The sequence below is a fragment of the Pteropus medius genome, unplaced genomic scaffold (genome assembly GCF_902729225.1).
Source record: "Pteropus medius unplaced genomic scaffold, Ma_sr-lr_union100, whole genome shotgun sequence".
NCBI lineage: Eukaryota > Metazoa > Chordata > Mammalia > Chiroptera > Pteropodidae > Pteropus > Pteropus medius.
In genome coordinates this window covers 5,540,948-5,556,859 of record NW_024349796.1, presented here as the reverse complement: position 1 = coordinate 5,556,859, position 15,912 = coordinate 5,540,948, and the positions used below count along the sequence as shown (strand labels likewise).

Sequence of the window (15,912 nt, the reverse complement as noted above, 5' to 3'; positions counted from 1 at the left end):
TTTTTATTTTTTTTTTTTTTTTTTTTTTTTTTTCTTTTCTCGGGAAGCTCCACTAACTACCTTGGACAGAGCTGCAGACCAGCCTTTGGGAATCATGCGGTGGGCTGGTGGGCTGTCAGACTCTGGCTCAGATCTGAATTCTCTGGTTAAACAAAGGAATGATTTGGGGCAAATCTGTCGGCGGAGGGAGGCAGTTCTCCCAGGGTAGTTTTGCGTGTTAGCGGGATTCACTTGGGAGGTCGCCCTCACGGAGGGAGCCACCAGAGACCGAATGCCCGCCGTTCCGCTCCTCCCACGTGCTGGCCTGCCTCCCGGCCGGAGCCTCTGCGTGGAGACTAACGGGCAAGGACACACGACTGGGTTCTCCGAGCCCAGCGGGGAGCTGCACGCTCCATGGGTCACCTCCTAGGTGCCCCTACCTGAGGGTACAGACAGCACGCCCCCAGCCCCGTGGGCTTCTTGTCTGGGGGATGGCGCCCAGCCCAAACCCAACACGGTTAGCCTGGACGCCGGAGGTGGAAAGGCCATCGTCCTGGCCCGCAGCTATTTCCCTTCTGCGAGCACTCGGTGGGGAAACTGGGAGGGGCGTTGGTGACATCTAGGCGGGCACAGGGCAGGCCATGTCCGGTGCTCGAGCCGCGCCAGCTGCAGTCTCGTCCGCTCCTTCCGCCGCCTGCCCTCCAGGCCCGCTCAGAGGCCCGGAGGTGACGGCAAAGGCCGGCCACCGCGGCCACGGCCGTCACCTCACCGCGAGGAAGGGCCGGTCTTCGGCTCGCACGCGCGCCAGGACACCTACCCTAGAGTCGCTCCTTCACCGCGATCTTTCCCAGCTCGGGGAAAGGGCAGCCGGGAGGAATGACCGGGTGGGCCCTGCGCGCTGAGGCGGCCTCCCATTGGTTGCTTCCGTTCCGCCCTTGGTTCCGATTGGCCATGGGCCGAGCGCACGGGCTGAGCACGCTGACCCTCGCTGAGCAGCGTTCGGCCGACGACGGCGCGCAGCCAATGAGAGCGGCCGGGGTAGGGGCGGGGCCTCCGGGGAGGGGCGGGGCTGCCGGCGCTGGTTCTCCGCGCGCGGGCGAGTTAGTAAACAGACCTCGAGCGCGTGTCTGGCGTCAGCGGTGCAGCCAGTTCTCGGAAGCCGCGCAAAGGTGACCGTGGATCCTAACTTCCTGTCCCGGGGTAAGGCTGCCGCCCGCCGCATGGCCCGGGCGCCGTTTGCCTGCGGCTCAGAGCTGGACTCTGACTTGCTGGGGCCTTTCTTGCATCCTCCTCAAGTGACAGCGCGTCTTCCCCTTTCAGACTTTCAGTAGCCGAGAGCTTCGAGACGCGGCGCGGTGTGCGCGACTTCGGATGCAGGGTGGGGGGCCTGCAGATGTCTCCTACCTTAACCTGCCGGGCCTGCCTCAGAGAGGGGACGAGAACAGCGTCTGGAGCCCTGGGGTGCGCCGAGCAGCCTCGGTGACCGGCTGCCGGATGCGAGTCTCTTGGTAGCCAAGACGGCTTTCCTGTCTCGCTTTCCCATGATAATATTTCTCTTCACTCCCAGACCCCTTTGCACTGTTTCTCAGGGCCTTTAACTGCCCCTGGCTGCAGGTTTGTGTCAGAACTTTGATTTCCTTGGCTCCGCTGTTGGCTTTCACAGGTGGGGGGTTTGGGTGAACTTGGAAAAAGGGGCCCTTCTCGGTCCTTTTCCTCTGTTCGCTTCACTTTATCTCTTCCTCCTGCTTCTCGAAACATCGAGGGTCTTGTGAGTGGTTTGGGCTTAATTGCTTAAACTCATGCCTTTCCCTAGCCTCCCGCCCCATTTGCCAAAGGCCGGCCAATTCTCCCATGTGCCTTGGGGGATGGGGAATATTGCAGGGGCAGGTTCGGGTGCTGGGACTTTCTGTTTGGGTGAGATGTCAACTTATGTGCAGCCTCTCAGCCTGGGTTGCGCCTACTGGAAAACTTGTCCATGCTCATCACTCACTTGGGCTATGGGTGTGCGTGACAGAAGACTGAAGAGCTGGGCATGCCAGGCCTACCTTGATGCCAAAGGATTTGAGTATGCACTGATGCCAGCCTGCCAGTTGTCATGCTGTGGATGGCTGGGTCATCCGGGCGGGAGGGCCCTTCTCCTGCAAAAAGACGAAGGGGTTCCTGTTTGTTCAGGGGAGCAGCATCTTTAAGACTCTGGCGATGGCTTTAGGCTTTTTGTTCAACCTTGCAAATAATGCAGACAATGCAGCCTTGTTGTAATTTCTGGCCTGACCTCAGGCAACTCAGGAAAAGTGAACGAAGTGCTATAAGCACTTCCTTGCACATCACCTATGACAGGGTTTCTCACCTTACGGACCATCAACATTTTGGCCTGGATAACTCTTTGTCGTGTGGGGGCTGACCTGTGCATTATAGAATGTAGCAGCATCCCTGGCCTGTGTCCATTAGATGCTAATAACCCCTCCCCCACCCCCACTAGTTGTGACAACCAAAAATATCTCCTAGGGGACAGAATTGCCCTTAGTTGAGAACCACTGAGGTAATACTCTAAAAGAGTCTTCTCAGGCTGCCAGAGGCCTCCTGGGACCTGCCTATGAATAGTTGAGAAGTTTAGGAACAGAGTAGTGTTGTGTCCCCCACCCTAAACCAAGGATAGAAGCCATGTAGATTGGGCTGTAAAGAAGACCCCACCTATTCACCTGGGGGAGTAGGAGAGGGATGGGAGGTAGAAACCCATGGGCATTTACCATGCCTGCTGCTTGCAAGGCAGTGATGGGCCGGGTTGAGAGGACAAAAGAAGTAGAAGACTGGTGGTTTCTATCTTTGGGGATTTTGCAAGACGATGAGGATATGAATATGAGATAAGCATGGGTGAGTTTTTAAATAGTGAACAAACAAGTTTAAGTTGTCTGAATGCTGGCAGAAATGCCAGCTCAGTTACCTACAGGTGGCTTTTCCAAGGTGATGCTTCACTTATTCTCACTTTTGGCAGAGACATCTCTTGTGTCTTGTGATGTGGGAGGAGGTCAGGCCTGCATCTGCAGGGAGGGAGTGTCTGGCTGCATGTCAGACATATGTGTGAGTCTGTTTACATGGACCATGTGCTCCTTCGCAGGACAGGCTGCCGAGGAGTGCAGAGGTGCAGCGTAGACACGTATAATTTGTGGAGTTCTTTTATAGTTAATCAAAGCATCAGTATCAAAAGACAGCCATTTCTTTTCATACAGAGAAAGTTGCTTTACTTCTGAGTCTAGATTTTGCCTTCAATATTTATGCCTTGAACTTTTAAGTTCCAAACAGATGAGGGTACAGAAAAGCTGCAAAACAGTGGTTATTATTATCGGGCAGGGAAAAACATTCCAAGTGCCTACTATGAATTTCCCTTTCTAGTTGTTAATTAGTCCTGTGGGGATGTGTCAGGATTTCCCCATAACGTTCCTTGGTCAGTTAGGGGGTCGTTTGGGTGCTCTTTGTTGCCTATAGAAAAGAATCTGGACAGGGAAGCCACTTCTCCTGTCTCAAAAAGAAGTTTTGAGAAGTCTATTATTGGGAAGCTCCAAACTCGGCAGGATAACTTTCCGTCAAGGGCTGTGGACACTGAGTCATTATCTTTGTCGGTTGAAACAAGAGCTGTGTGCAAAATTAGACAGGAAAATTTAGATCGAGAGTTGTCTTGATCTGACAGTGGCGTCTGGAAATAGTTCCAGCATTCTTGTTACACAGCAGCCAGGGACTCGGGGAGCCAGCGGAAAGGAGCGGGTGGGAGGGGGGAGTGCGAGGCCCTACTCCTTCTGGAGGTGCACCTGTGGGAGGGGCGGGGTCTGTGGCCCTGAGGCAGGGCCAGGACCACGAGTGAGATGCACATGGGTGGGATCCGAGAGGGGGCTCCTTCCTGCACTTTGCAAACCTGAGTGAGAATCCATTGTTCTGTCCACAAGCGTGTCATTTCTTGTGGGGTTACGGGCTCCTGAGCCTTTGACCCTTAGCTTTGAGGTCAGGGGCCCACAGAATATTGAAAGTCGGAAACGACCCTGAAAAGCTCTTTTTATTCTTCATACTTGGATTTGTTTTTAGTATGTGCATGTAGAGAAAGATTCATGAAAAAGGTGAGTGTTTTCACTCAAATTGCCATTTCATGGTATTGTAGAAACTGTTGTGGTTGAATAGCGACTGAGTTCTTGTCTCGGGAGCCCTCACTCGATTTGCCTGTTTTTATACTGCCCCATTCCCATCTGGGCCGGGAGAGAGGGGCAGCATCTGTTCCAAACCCAGAGAACCCCTATTTGCCCTGAGGGTTGGTGCCCCTCCACGTCCTGCCCTCTCTGGAATTGTGGGTGGACCTGGTTATTTACTCCTCATTGAACAAATATCGATTGATTATCTGCCTTGAACGTGACATTGGGAATTTAAAAGTGGGACTTTGAGGGGTGGAGTGGTGTGCACGTATAACTGGGTTTGTTCCCAGATTGGTTCAGTAGTTGAACCTGCCTGGCCTGAGAATAGGGATGCACAGACTTGGAGCTGTCCACCTACAGAGAGGCTGAAGCCGCCCAGGGGACGGTGTAGATAAGCAGGGAGGATGGGGGTCAGGCCCAGGCCTGGGGACTCTGCTGTGCAGTAGGTGGAGGGAGAGCAGCTCGTGAAGGAAGCTGAGATGAGGGGGCAACCGTGAATCATGGGAAGCAAGGGGAGGGCTTTGGGGGAGTAGGTGGGCCAGCAGGAAATGCTGAGGAGGGTGGCGTTGGGGGAGCTGAGGTGGATCGGGCCATCAGGTGGCTGCTGTGAGTATCACAGAGGGGAGGGCTGGGGTGGGACCAGACAGTGTGTGCGGAGGGAGAAGGAAGGATGGGAAATGTCCTCTATTCCTGGGAGACCTTGGCCAAGAGGAGGCTCAGGAAGAAGCAGAGTCAACAGGGCGTGTTTTTATCTTTGGTGTGGGAAAACAGAGTGGGTTTGTGGGCTTGAGGGGCTGATATGTGGAAGGAGAGATTGACAGCAAAAGGTAAAAACAGGTCAAGGGCAAATTCCTAGGGGACTGAGGAGGGGGTGGTTAGTGCGAAGGAGATAGGATAGGGGAGGAGAGGCCGGGGAAGGTGTGAGATGTTGGCCAAGGGTTTGAGGGCGCTCACATCTGCTTGCCTGTTTGGGGAGGAAACAGAGGTGCCAGCTACAGAGTGAGCGAGGCCCTCTGCTTCATGTGAGAGGGGCAGGGTGAGCTGGGGATGGTGCTTGGAGAGGAGTCCAGGCTAGTGTCCTGCCTTAGACCCTCGAGGTCCTGCTCCTGCCAGCCTTTGAGGAGCTAGTTGTTCCTGTAGGTGAGTGTGTGTGAGCGTGAGTGTGGAAGACAGGCAGGGAGGTGTTGCCTGGCTGTATGAGGAGGGACCAGCCCCTTCGTCGCTCACTGCCTCCGCGGCATCCCACTGGATTTTCCCAGAGATGTGTTTCCTGAGAGGGAGGCTGTATGATTCCCACCTCCTCACCTCTGAGAAGTGGGGTCTGCCCCTCCCCACTTGCTATTTTCATAGAATGTCTAGAAGAGTCAGTGCATGAATTCTTTCTAGACCCTGTCAAATCCCACTTTTCAGAACAGCCCTGTGCTGTGCTCTCTTGGTCGACCTTCTGCTCTCAAGGGATAAACGGCCGTGTCCTCTTCTCTGGGAACCGGTGACCATCCAGGTCAGTCGCCTTATTTCATACATGAAGCAATGAGGAAATGCAGAAATGGAAGCCCAAGGAGGAGAACTGGTGTGCTGAGGTCACACGTGGCTGGTGCCTGGGGTGGGCCTGGAACCGGGGCCTCGCCGTCCTTCCTCCATCAGCCCTCGTCACACTTCTCATGTTGTTGGGGAACTAGAGAGCCTGGTGGCAACGCTTTTGCCGTCTGCCAGGCTGGCTCGGAGGTCCTGGGGACTGTTCATACGTACAACTTTTCAGTTAAAGTCCAGGACCTGAGGTCAAGCCCCATGTTTGTTCTCTGCCTGGCATATTTTCTCTTTGGCACTGATCCTGGCTCAGAAGAGGGTGAGGGTAAGAATAGATTGTCCTGTGACCCGCAGGTGGTTACTGTTTGACAGGTGCTGGAGCAAACATCTCCCTTCTGAGGTAGGAAAAAAAAAAGTGTGTGGCTTTCGCTCCCTAATGTCTTTCTAGCCGATATTTGGTAAACCAGAGGGCTGGACGGGTCAGATCCGCCGTGTTTCCTGTTCAGGCCGGTGTGGAGCTCACTGTCAGTGGGCCGGGCCTGCTGTCTTTTTTCCCTCTTCCCTCCTCTTGCAAGCAAGGAGTGAGGTGCAGCAGAGGAAGCAGCAGAGTCGCCGCGTCCTGTGTGGGCGCCCCCACTCCGGCCCGAGCGTCCACCGTGACCAGGCACATGACCAACCTGGCCCTGCTCCTATGAAAGCTGCTCTTCTTCCGTTTCTCCCTCTTCTGCCCCCACCTCATTAAAACAGGGGTCCTGCTGCCGCCGCCGCCTTCTCTATGGCTGTGCCTGGTTGGGGGTCTCAGGGTGGTTGTCGACAGAAAGAATTTTCCCTGATGCTTGGCACCCTGGTTGTCGCTTTGGTTCTGGTTTCTAGATGAGGGAGCACCCCGAATGCATACGGGTATTAAACTCCTAGTGTGGATGAGGCGCAGTGCCAGACCCCGTGGGGAATATAAACTAGGTAAGGGAGGTTCCCTCTCTCCAGAAACCCTGGTAGCTGAGCAGCTTTGCAGAAGGAGGCGTTAGGCCATGTGGCCTTTGAGAGCCTAGGCAGCTCCGGGATTTTTATGACTTGTAATTTTCTGCAACCAGGTGGACATACTTTTCAGGGCATGGACCTCGGTGTGTCTCTGGGAGACTGACTTGATTTTTTAAAAATGTTATTGATCTGGAGGTAGGTTTCCTATCTCTCAGCTTCCTAGGCAATAAGAGGAAAAGACTAGAGCTTGGTGTCAGACAAGCATGGATAGGCTGGCACCCGACAGCTTGGTGACTTAGAGGAGATTTTTTCACCTGGCTGAGCTTTATTTCATCAGCAAATGCAGACAACAGTACCTCACTGGGTTGTTGGAGGATTAGGAGTAATATAAAGTGACAGGCACACAGAGGGTAATAATCTATCGTAGCTGTTCTTGTTATTGATACTATTTCATTGAACTATTAAATCTGAAGTGAGCGTGTTTTGAAAGATTAAGAATATAAAACCTGAGGAGATGTATTTGGAGGGTCAAGGCTCTTACGTGGACATTGCAGTGCAGCCTGTGTCCGGTGCCTGGCACGTAATAAACGCTCAGTAACGGTCCGGAAGTTGAACCGCATGGGAGGGAGGCTTGCAGAAGGATGGGGCGCGTGTATCCCGAAAGCCAGCAGGACTCTGTCATCAAGAACAAGAATGTGTTTTGAGCTGCCCATGGATAGTCCAGCACCCGGCATACAGTTGGCGCTGTTTGAGGCATGACCAAACCAAGTTATTTTAGAGAAATGATCTGGAAATTATTCTAGAATACAGCCCCAACCCAATCGTTTGCCTTTTTTAAAAAAGCCACTGTATTAATTTCTTATTGTTGCTATAACAAATTACCACAAGCCTACTGGCTTAAAACACTACAAGTTTATTATTTTACAGTTCTGTAGGTCAGAAGTCTGGAATGAGTCTTTCTGGGCCAAGATCAAGGTGTCAGCAGGGCTGACTTTCTGGAGGCTCCAGGGCAGCAGCCTCTGGAGGTGGCTGCACCCTTGGCCGTGGCTCATTCTCAGTTGCATCCCTCCAACCGCTGCTTCTCTCACTTTTCCTTCTGACTCTGATCCCCCTGCGTCTCTCTCAGAAGGACCCCATGATGTCATTGGGCCCACATGGGTGATCTCCTGTCTCAGGATCTTTGCTTAATCCCGTTAACACAGTCACAGGTTCTGAACATCTCTGGGTGGCCATTATTCAGCCAGCTGCAGTATTTTGGCCACATTTAAATACAACCTTTTACATTTCTGATTTCACTTTAAAAGAAACTCCTCAACCAGAGCTCCAGGGTTCCCCACCCAGGGCCCTTATTCACCTTCCTGTGTGACAGTGCAGATCACACTTGTCATTTGTGTGGTTAGGAGCAATCTGTGTGAGGGGGTAGGTGGGGAAAGAGCCAGAGATGTCTGAGACGTGAGCCTCCCCATGAGGGGCTTATAGTTTGGTTGAGGAGAAATGATGTACACGTGCCAAAGATAACTTACAAAACAGGGCGGGATCTGACCAGCCATGGAAGATTTAGATCAACTGATGGGAAGACTTATATTCATAGGAACTGAGAGAGTCAAGTTATGGTCTGATTAGAAATGACATCCTTGAATGTACATGATATGTTCATACATTTCAAAGGACTTCCATCTCTCTTATTTAGATTGGACATGATAAGAATTTACGCCGTAAGTTCCAGGCGAGGAAACAGGTTATAGGACAGTTCAGGAACAGGCCTGGAGCCGCTGGCCACGAGTCGGGGCAGAGCGGATTCCCAGGCCTCGAGGCTGGCCTCATTTAGACAGTTTCTCCCATGTGCACGGCTGGTGGGCAGATTTTAGATGTGCGGAGGTGAAGGGGTCGGCCTGCTTGGCCTGCACTCACGCACAGCTGTAAGTGGAGGCTGGACGGGAAGCCCAGGTCCCAACTGTGACACCTCTAACCTTAGGCCCAGGAGTTTGGACGTTATTCTGTAGACAGCTAGGAGCCATTTGAGTGAGCGGATAGCCCGATGGAAATGGAGGGTGCCGTGGCTTGTAGGTTGGGAGCTTGTGTGCGTCAAAGGGGGTCCCCTACCACTGTCCCTCCCTGAAAATGCCTGTCAAAAGCTTCCCGTGCTGTTCTGTCCTCTCAGTGGCAGTGACCATGGGAAGGAATACCAGCGGGTATTTATGTCCTGCTCGGCATGCTGGGCCACCTCTCCCGAATGACGTTCACTCTGCAGCGCACATAAGCCACTCTGATCTCCAAGAGAGGGCAAGTCTGCCCTCCCTGCGTCAGACGTGGCGCTGTCCCTGGCCGGGTTGCTGGGATTTCAATAAATAAAAGGATCGTCCACCCCGATCTCATTCATGCTCCCTCTGTCTCACCAAGTCTGAACCTCATGCCAGAGAGTCTGTATGGTTGCAGTAAAAACAATCACGTCAGCTAGCGGTTTTGAGCACCTACTGTGTGCCAGGTGCTTGGTGTCCTAAATGCTTTTACATGGATTATCTAATCCAGTCATCTGGAGAACAGATGAGGAAACTGAGGCGCAAAGATAAGCTTAAATGACTGATTTAGGATAGCAGCAGAGTTAGGATTTGAACCCAGGGCCCTAACTCCAGAGCATCTTGACTGCTTCATCACTATCACTTCCTGAACCAAATATTTTTCACGTTTTAAGCAGAAATCCTTGGTGGATTTTTAGTCAGAAAATGGAACCATGCTTGGCGGGTTGGCTTTAAAAGCCCTGTTTGTAATCAGTTACATTTGCACACATTTGCACACCGGAGGGAGGAAAAGCCCCTCGGGCCCCTCCGTGCCTCCTGCCTCTGCTTTGGAGCTCTGGGCCCGAGCGGGTTCATTCATGGCATCAGAGTCCTCTCTGGACCTTCGTTAGACCTCTCTGGAATTTCTCCTTCTGCTGACTTTATATTCCACACCCACACCCCCCAGCCCATTGCCCATCTCAGGGCAAGACGAGGCTTGCAGTCTAGGACATCAAAACCCACTCTCTTGCTTGTTTTCTCCTCTTATCTGTTTAATAGTTGCCTGGCTCCTGAGCCCTGATAGATCCAAGTCCTTCTTATGAACTTTGGGCAAGTCACTCAACTTCTCTGTCCCTTAATTCCCTCATCTGTAAAATGGGAATAATGATAGTACCTGCCTGACACAAATAATTGAGATAATACATAAAGAACACTTAGCACAGAGCCTGGCATATAATAAACTCTCAATAAATAATAGCAAGTATAGTTATAAATCACGCTGTGCTGGTCTGCTTCGCACTAAATAAAAACATTTGGGGAACTGGTTAAATCGGCAGTCCCCAACCTTTTTGGCCCCAGGGACTGGTGCTCCCATGAGAATCTAACACCTGAGGATCTGAGGTGGAGCTGAGGCGGTGATGCTAGCGCTGGGGAGCAGCTGCAAATACAGATGAAGCTTCGCTCACTCGCCTGCTGTTCACCTCCTGCTGTGTGGCCTGGTTCCTAACAGGCCATGGACCGGTACCTGTCCATGGCCCAGGGGTTGGGGACCCTTGGGTTAGATTCACTGGGGGAGAGTATGAGAGTGCCTGCTGCTCAGTAAGCTCTTGTATGAGTTAGCACAAGAGGGTATAGTTTAAACAGTTCTAAGAAAAATTCCAACAGTCCAGAACATGAAACTCTTAGCCTAGAAGACAGCTGGGGCCCTGAAAACTCACTCCTTACATGGCACCACTCCGCTGGGCCACACAAGGGCTGCAGTTTCAGACCCGTGGTGCGGGGTCTGTGTGCCGGCTGGGGCAGACAGACCCGCCCGTGTGACCTGTCAGAGGCCTCCAAGCCCCACAGTAGGGGGGCCCTGTGTGGGGCTTAGAGTGGAGGCAGCAGTGTAAATCCCTGTCTGCCTGCAGCTCTCCCTCCGACTCAGACCCCAGTTCCCCATGCTTGCCTGGCAGGGAGCTCTTGTTAGGGATGCAGCCAAAGTGTAGGAGCGAAGGACTGATTTGATGGTGGATGGATTAATGTCTGCTCAGACTCAAGCTATGGACTGACAGTGGCCTTTGTCAGTTTGCAGTGAGGCAAGGGAATGCAGGTGGCGGTGGTATGGCCGTGAGCATCCTGAAACAGCAGAAGGATGGAGCAGAGATGTATAAGAAGTTGGCATCTGATAGCTGGTAGAGCCCCCAGACCTGACCCCTTCATGAGTAGTAGCACTTAGGGGCTGCCCTGCCCTGGGTCAACAAACTTTCTGTTAAGGGCCAGATAGTAATTATTTTAGGCTCTGTGGATCATAGGCCTCTTTTACAACTACTCAACTCTGCTGTTCCAGCTAAAAACAAACAAAATCAAACAGCCATAGATAACACAGATGTAAATGAATGAGCCATAGACAGTACATAAATGAATGAGCCGGCCTGTGTTGTAGTAAATATTGATTTACAAAAGCAGAGGTGGTCTTGGGTGAGGGTGGTGGTTTGCTGGCCCCTGACCTGGAAGGGCACTAAGTCTATGTTACATGTTTTAACTTTTGGTTCAGAAAAATGTGGTCACTGCACTTACTGCTTTATTCTAAACTAGGATCTTATTTTGGCGGGGAGAAAGTACCCAGTAATTATTTCTGTCTTTTAACACAGGGGCCAGCGTTAGACCTGCTGCCTACTTGTGCCAAGTGATTTTCTCACCAATTTCTGAGAAGGGCAGTTGAGCCTCTTTCCCCAAAGTGGGATGGCCGTGTTCCATCTTCCTGGTGGCCTGTTAGGGGCAGTTGTCTTCTGATGAAGGACAGTGGCTAAACAAGGGTATTTATAGCATCCTGATCCGCTGCCTAGCCCTCGGCCCATTCCTCCCGGGACCGACACTTAGGGATACGGGATAGTTTCTTTACACATTTGTGTGTTTGCTTACGTTTTTTATTTTAACAACAGATATGTAAGATTATTTTTATATAATTTATTTTCTATTATAAAAGTGATATATGTTCTTTGTAGAAAGTTTTAGAAAATATTAAGAAAATTAAGAAAGTAAGGAGAATCTATCATCTGACTACTCAGAGAAAACCACTGTGACTGTTTTGTATGCTATCATCAATCTCCCACCCTCCCTCCCTCCTTCCTTCCCCCCACCGCTCAAAAAGAAAGATAATAATGTTTTGTAACCAGCTTTATTTTCACATGGGAAGACATAACCAACTTTCTTTTTTTTGGTCAGTAAATACCTTTTACAGTATCATCTTAAATGATTGCATAGCATTTCATCCTATGGGTATACCACTATGTACATAACCAATCTTAGACAATGTAGTGATTTACATTCTTATAGCTGAATTATCGCATACGTCTGTTTTGTAGGGAAATGCAATTTGAGAGATTTTGGTAGAATTCTTGGATAGTTATTAAGGCAGGATGGCCTAGGGAGGAGTAGGGAAAGAGGACTTCCTGTAGACCCCAGGTTTGGGGCATTTTGGAGGTGACTTGCAGCTGTGGGGAGTGAATGACTCCACTGGCCCGTCTCTCATTGTGAGGGCTTGACTCACCAGGCCTGGGCTGGGGCTGGCTGACGGGGCGAGTATGGAGGTTATTTTTCCCTCTTCCCCTGGGTTTTTCATGTACCCAATTGCCTTTGAAAATTGATAGCATATTAGGATATTTCTGAACCTGCTCACAGGGACCCTGCGGCCGGACCTCATTAGATAGATGCCTGGAGGGGCCCGAGGTATTTGGGTGATGGCCGCTGGTGTGTGATTGTAAGGGCTGAGGTGAAGAGCACAGCTACAGAAATTCATGGATTGGTTCAGAAGTTGCACTTTCCCCCAACACGCACATTCTTCTGAATCCTTGGAAGAAAGTCAATTGGTCAATTTTCTTTTTTTCTTAAAGTAAGAGAAAAATTCCAAACTTGTAAAGAGCCTTTCATTGCCCCCGCAGCCTAGAAATAGAGAATGTTCACGCTCAAAATAAAAAGGTTGTTCTTGGCCGGGAGGGAGCAGAAGGCCACTTGGAGCCACTACCCTGGGGCCTCTCGAAGGTCCTTAAGCAGACCTTTCCGGAGAGTGCTGGAAGGGCCACTCTTCAGGGTCCCTTAGCAGCTGGCCTGTGGGTCGTTGTCTTTAAGCTCGTTCAGTTTTGATGTCTGTGTTCAGTTTCTTGAGGGGAAAATAGGAAAGGAAGGGGCAGGTGAAAGATTCTGTGTAAGGCAAAGCCAGACTTCTGGGAGCGGGCAGCGGGGAGAAGCTTCTGGGAAAGGATCTGTTCAGGTGTCCTGCCTGGCCTGGGACGCGGGCCGCCTCTGCTCCCTTTCCCCTTCTTCCTCCAGAGCAGGGTTCTCAGGGTGAGTTCTCAGGACCAGGAGTGGCAGCAGCACCTGGGAATGTGTTCACAATGCAGGCGTCCAGGCCCCATCCCAGACCTACGGAGTCAGAGCGGGGAGGGGCAGCCAGCAGTCTGCTTTAGGGAACACTCAAGCGTGAGAACCTTGCCTCAGACCAGGCTCCTAAGAGGCCTTCAATTCTGTATGTAGATTAAAAGCTGCAAGCAGGTGGAGCCAGTCCCAGAAATGACAGGCTTTCTTCAACCTTGGAGAGACCAGCTGAGTGCATTTCATTTAACAAGAATTTATTACCTGCCCGCGTTGTGTCGAGCACGGTACTAGTTGCTGGAGCTGGAGAGGGAGGAAGACTGGGGTGGTCCTTGCCCTCTGGCCGACAGCCCAGTGGCGGAGAAAGAGTTTCACGAGCAGGTTTAGAGCAGGCTCACTGCTAGGATAGGGGGAGAACAGGGTGCCACAGGGGACGTGGATGGGCCTTAGGGGTGAGCATGTTGGGGAGGGCTTCCCAGGAGAGGCGATGTTTGAGCTGAAACTCGGGAGGAGGGGAGGAGGAAAGGAAGCACGTTCCTGTGCCCAGGCCTGCAGCAGAGTCCGGTGGCCTGGTTAGAGCAGTTAGTGGAGCAAGATGAGGCTCGGGAGGCAGGGGTGGGCCGTGAATGTTCCTTCGGCCCCTTAGGAATCTCGGAGAAGTCAGGACTCTTGGGAATGGTTTGGTAGGCTGTTTCTTTAAAACGATTGCTCTGGCAGTAGCATGGGGAGTGGACAGGAGGGGCAGAGAGGCAGTTAGGGGCTGTTGCAGTTGCCCAGGTGAGAGCATTCAGGTGGACTAGAGGAGGCGAGGAGGGTTGGAGAGAAGCGGCTGGTTGTCGCTTTGCTCGGGGTTGGGAGACCAAGGAGGGCGGGGTAGATGGTGAGGTCAGTTTTGGACGTGCTGACCTTGATGCCCATCGGACACTGGGGCGATGTGCATGACGCAGATGGCTGGAGAAGGCTTTTTGGTAAGCTCACACACTCCCCCAAACAAAGAGCTTTCTGTGCAGTTTGCTTTTGGGTCCTTCTACCAGCCACCCCAAGACTACGGGGGCAGCTCGGGGTGGGAAGAGACCAGAGGAAGCATGCTGTCTTTAGCGGCACGAACACCATGGCTCCGCTTGGACAGGAGCTGGTCTGTCATGCCGTGATTTATCGTCACAACGGGGATCGAACAACGCTTAGTAAATTCACACGCCATCCCCGGCCTGCTTTCGCCTCGTGAGGAGAGGCAGCTGACCGACGGTGAGTTCTGGCTGTGAAGGGAGGACTTAGGGTGTGTATGAGAACGCTCCCCGCAAAATAAGTTTCTCTTGAGTGGCATTTTTCCACTCAAGACCTGTCAGGATTGCCTGTTATATTTATTTTTTGAAAAAGAACACAACTCATTTTCCCGCTGGTGCATCTTATTATATCTGGCCAGGTTGGCAGCATTTTGCGAGTTTGTTCTCCAACCTCGATGAGGTGGCATCTTGGGTAGGTCAGAGAGCGAAGGTTCCACAGGAAAACCTCTCGGGGCTTGAGGACTTCCCCGTCAGGGGACCCTGCCTGTGCTTCTTTCTCAGCCTCTGTCCCTGGGAGTAGTGAGCAGCATGTATTTCAGTTCGCTGTCTCCCTATACAACATCTTTATTTACTTCTGCATAGCACTTCAGAAACGGCCTGGCGAGCTCTCCCCCACTGAAAGGGACGAAGAGGTAACATGCTTAGTGTCAGCAGCAGTGACAGAGCTGGGACCAGGCTTTACCACTGGTCAGCCACCTCCTGATCCTGGCATGTCAGCCTCAGTTGGCCTCTGACCATCTCCCTGGTGTCTGTGCCCATTATAGGTGTGCCTGCGTGCCACCGCAGCTGTGAGTGCCCTGGGGCCAAGGGCAGGTTCATCCCCAACCTGCACAGCCTGGCCCAGAGCACTGGGAGCAGACGCTAGTGAACGTGTGTTCAACGAGTGACTGAATGACTGCATTTTGGTGCTCGTACCTCGTGGGCCCTCCCGAACCTGTCCAACACCCCCACTGCTATATTCACTTGTGCTCCCCTGGCACAGCAGGGGGCACATGCTGCCAAGTGCGCCGGGTCTGAACACTCCGTGCCTGTGTTACTCCCAGGTGAGGTCCCCAAAACCCATCGAAGACCAGCAGGATGAAGCGGAGTGGAGTGAGAGCTGTAAAAGTTGTAGATGAAATTGTGTTGAGAATGAGATTTTTAATTTGTGCATTAAATGCGTTTGGGGAGCTTTCAACTTCAAGATCATGATGAAAAGTTGTGGGCCAGCTGGGTGCCTGTTCTTGTGCCTTCCTGGAGGCTGTTTGCACCCACATTCTGGGTAGCTGAATTCTGAGTCACTTTGGGATTCTGGCATGAGAAGTAGGGTCTGTAAGACCCAATCTTTGAAAACCAAAAGGTGAGAGAAGTTCTGGAAAGAGATTTCCTTCTGGTGGATGTTCCTCTTCCCTCCTCCCCCTGCTTTTTCGAGGGTAGACACTCCTTTGCAAGAAAGTACCTGGTTCGATTGGAGTGTGAATGGTTTACTTAGTAGGGAGCAGAGCAGAGTGTGGGAGGTTTGGATTCGGCCCCGGTACGTTAGATAAATACTATTTGTCAAAGGGGTGTGGGCATGGGCTGTGGTTTTATAATAGGTGTCCATGTGTGACTCTGCTCACAAGTGATATAGGCTGTGTTTATTGGCAACATCTGTTAATTTGAGAAAAGCAGGGTGTGCGTCACAGTAAGCCTGGAGGGGTATTTCCAGGTGGATGGGGCTTCCCTCTAGAGGAGGTGGTCTGGCCCTCCCAGTCCCGACTGTGCGCACTGTATAGGGTGAGACTCGCACCCACTGGGAGTTTTTTGGGTGTGAGGATGCAGCCGTTTAGGCAGGAAGAAAGGCAGAACTAATTCTTTCTT

At 51.9% G+C, this 15,912-nt stretch overlaps 1 protein-coding gene across 2 annotated transcripts in view; it reads left to right on the top strand.

The window, feature by feature from the left end:
• Window positions 1-1,028: 1,028 nt before the first annotated feature.
• The window catches only part of COQ8A (coenzyme Q8A), a 39,753-nt gene continuing 24,869 nt past the window's right edge, over window positions 1,029-15,912 (top strand). The window contains exon 1 of one of the 2 annotated variants that reach the window (XM_039883274.1): window positions 1,029-1,179. The gene's annotated coding sequence lies outside the window, so the exon portion shown is untranslated. The remainder of the gene's footprint in view (window positions 1,180-15,912) is intronic. The other variant, XM_039883275.1, reaches the window with a different exon arrangement.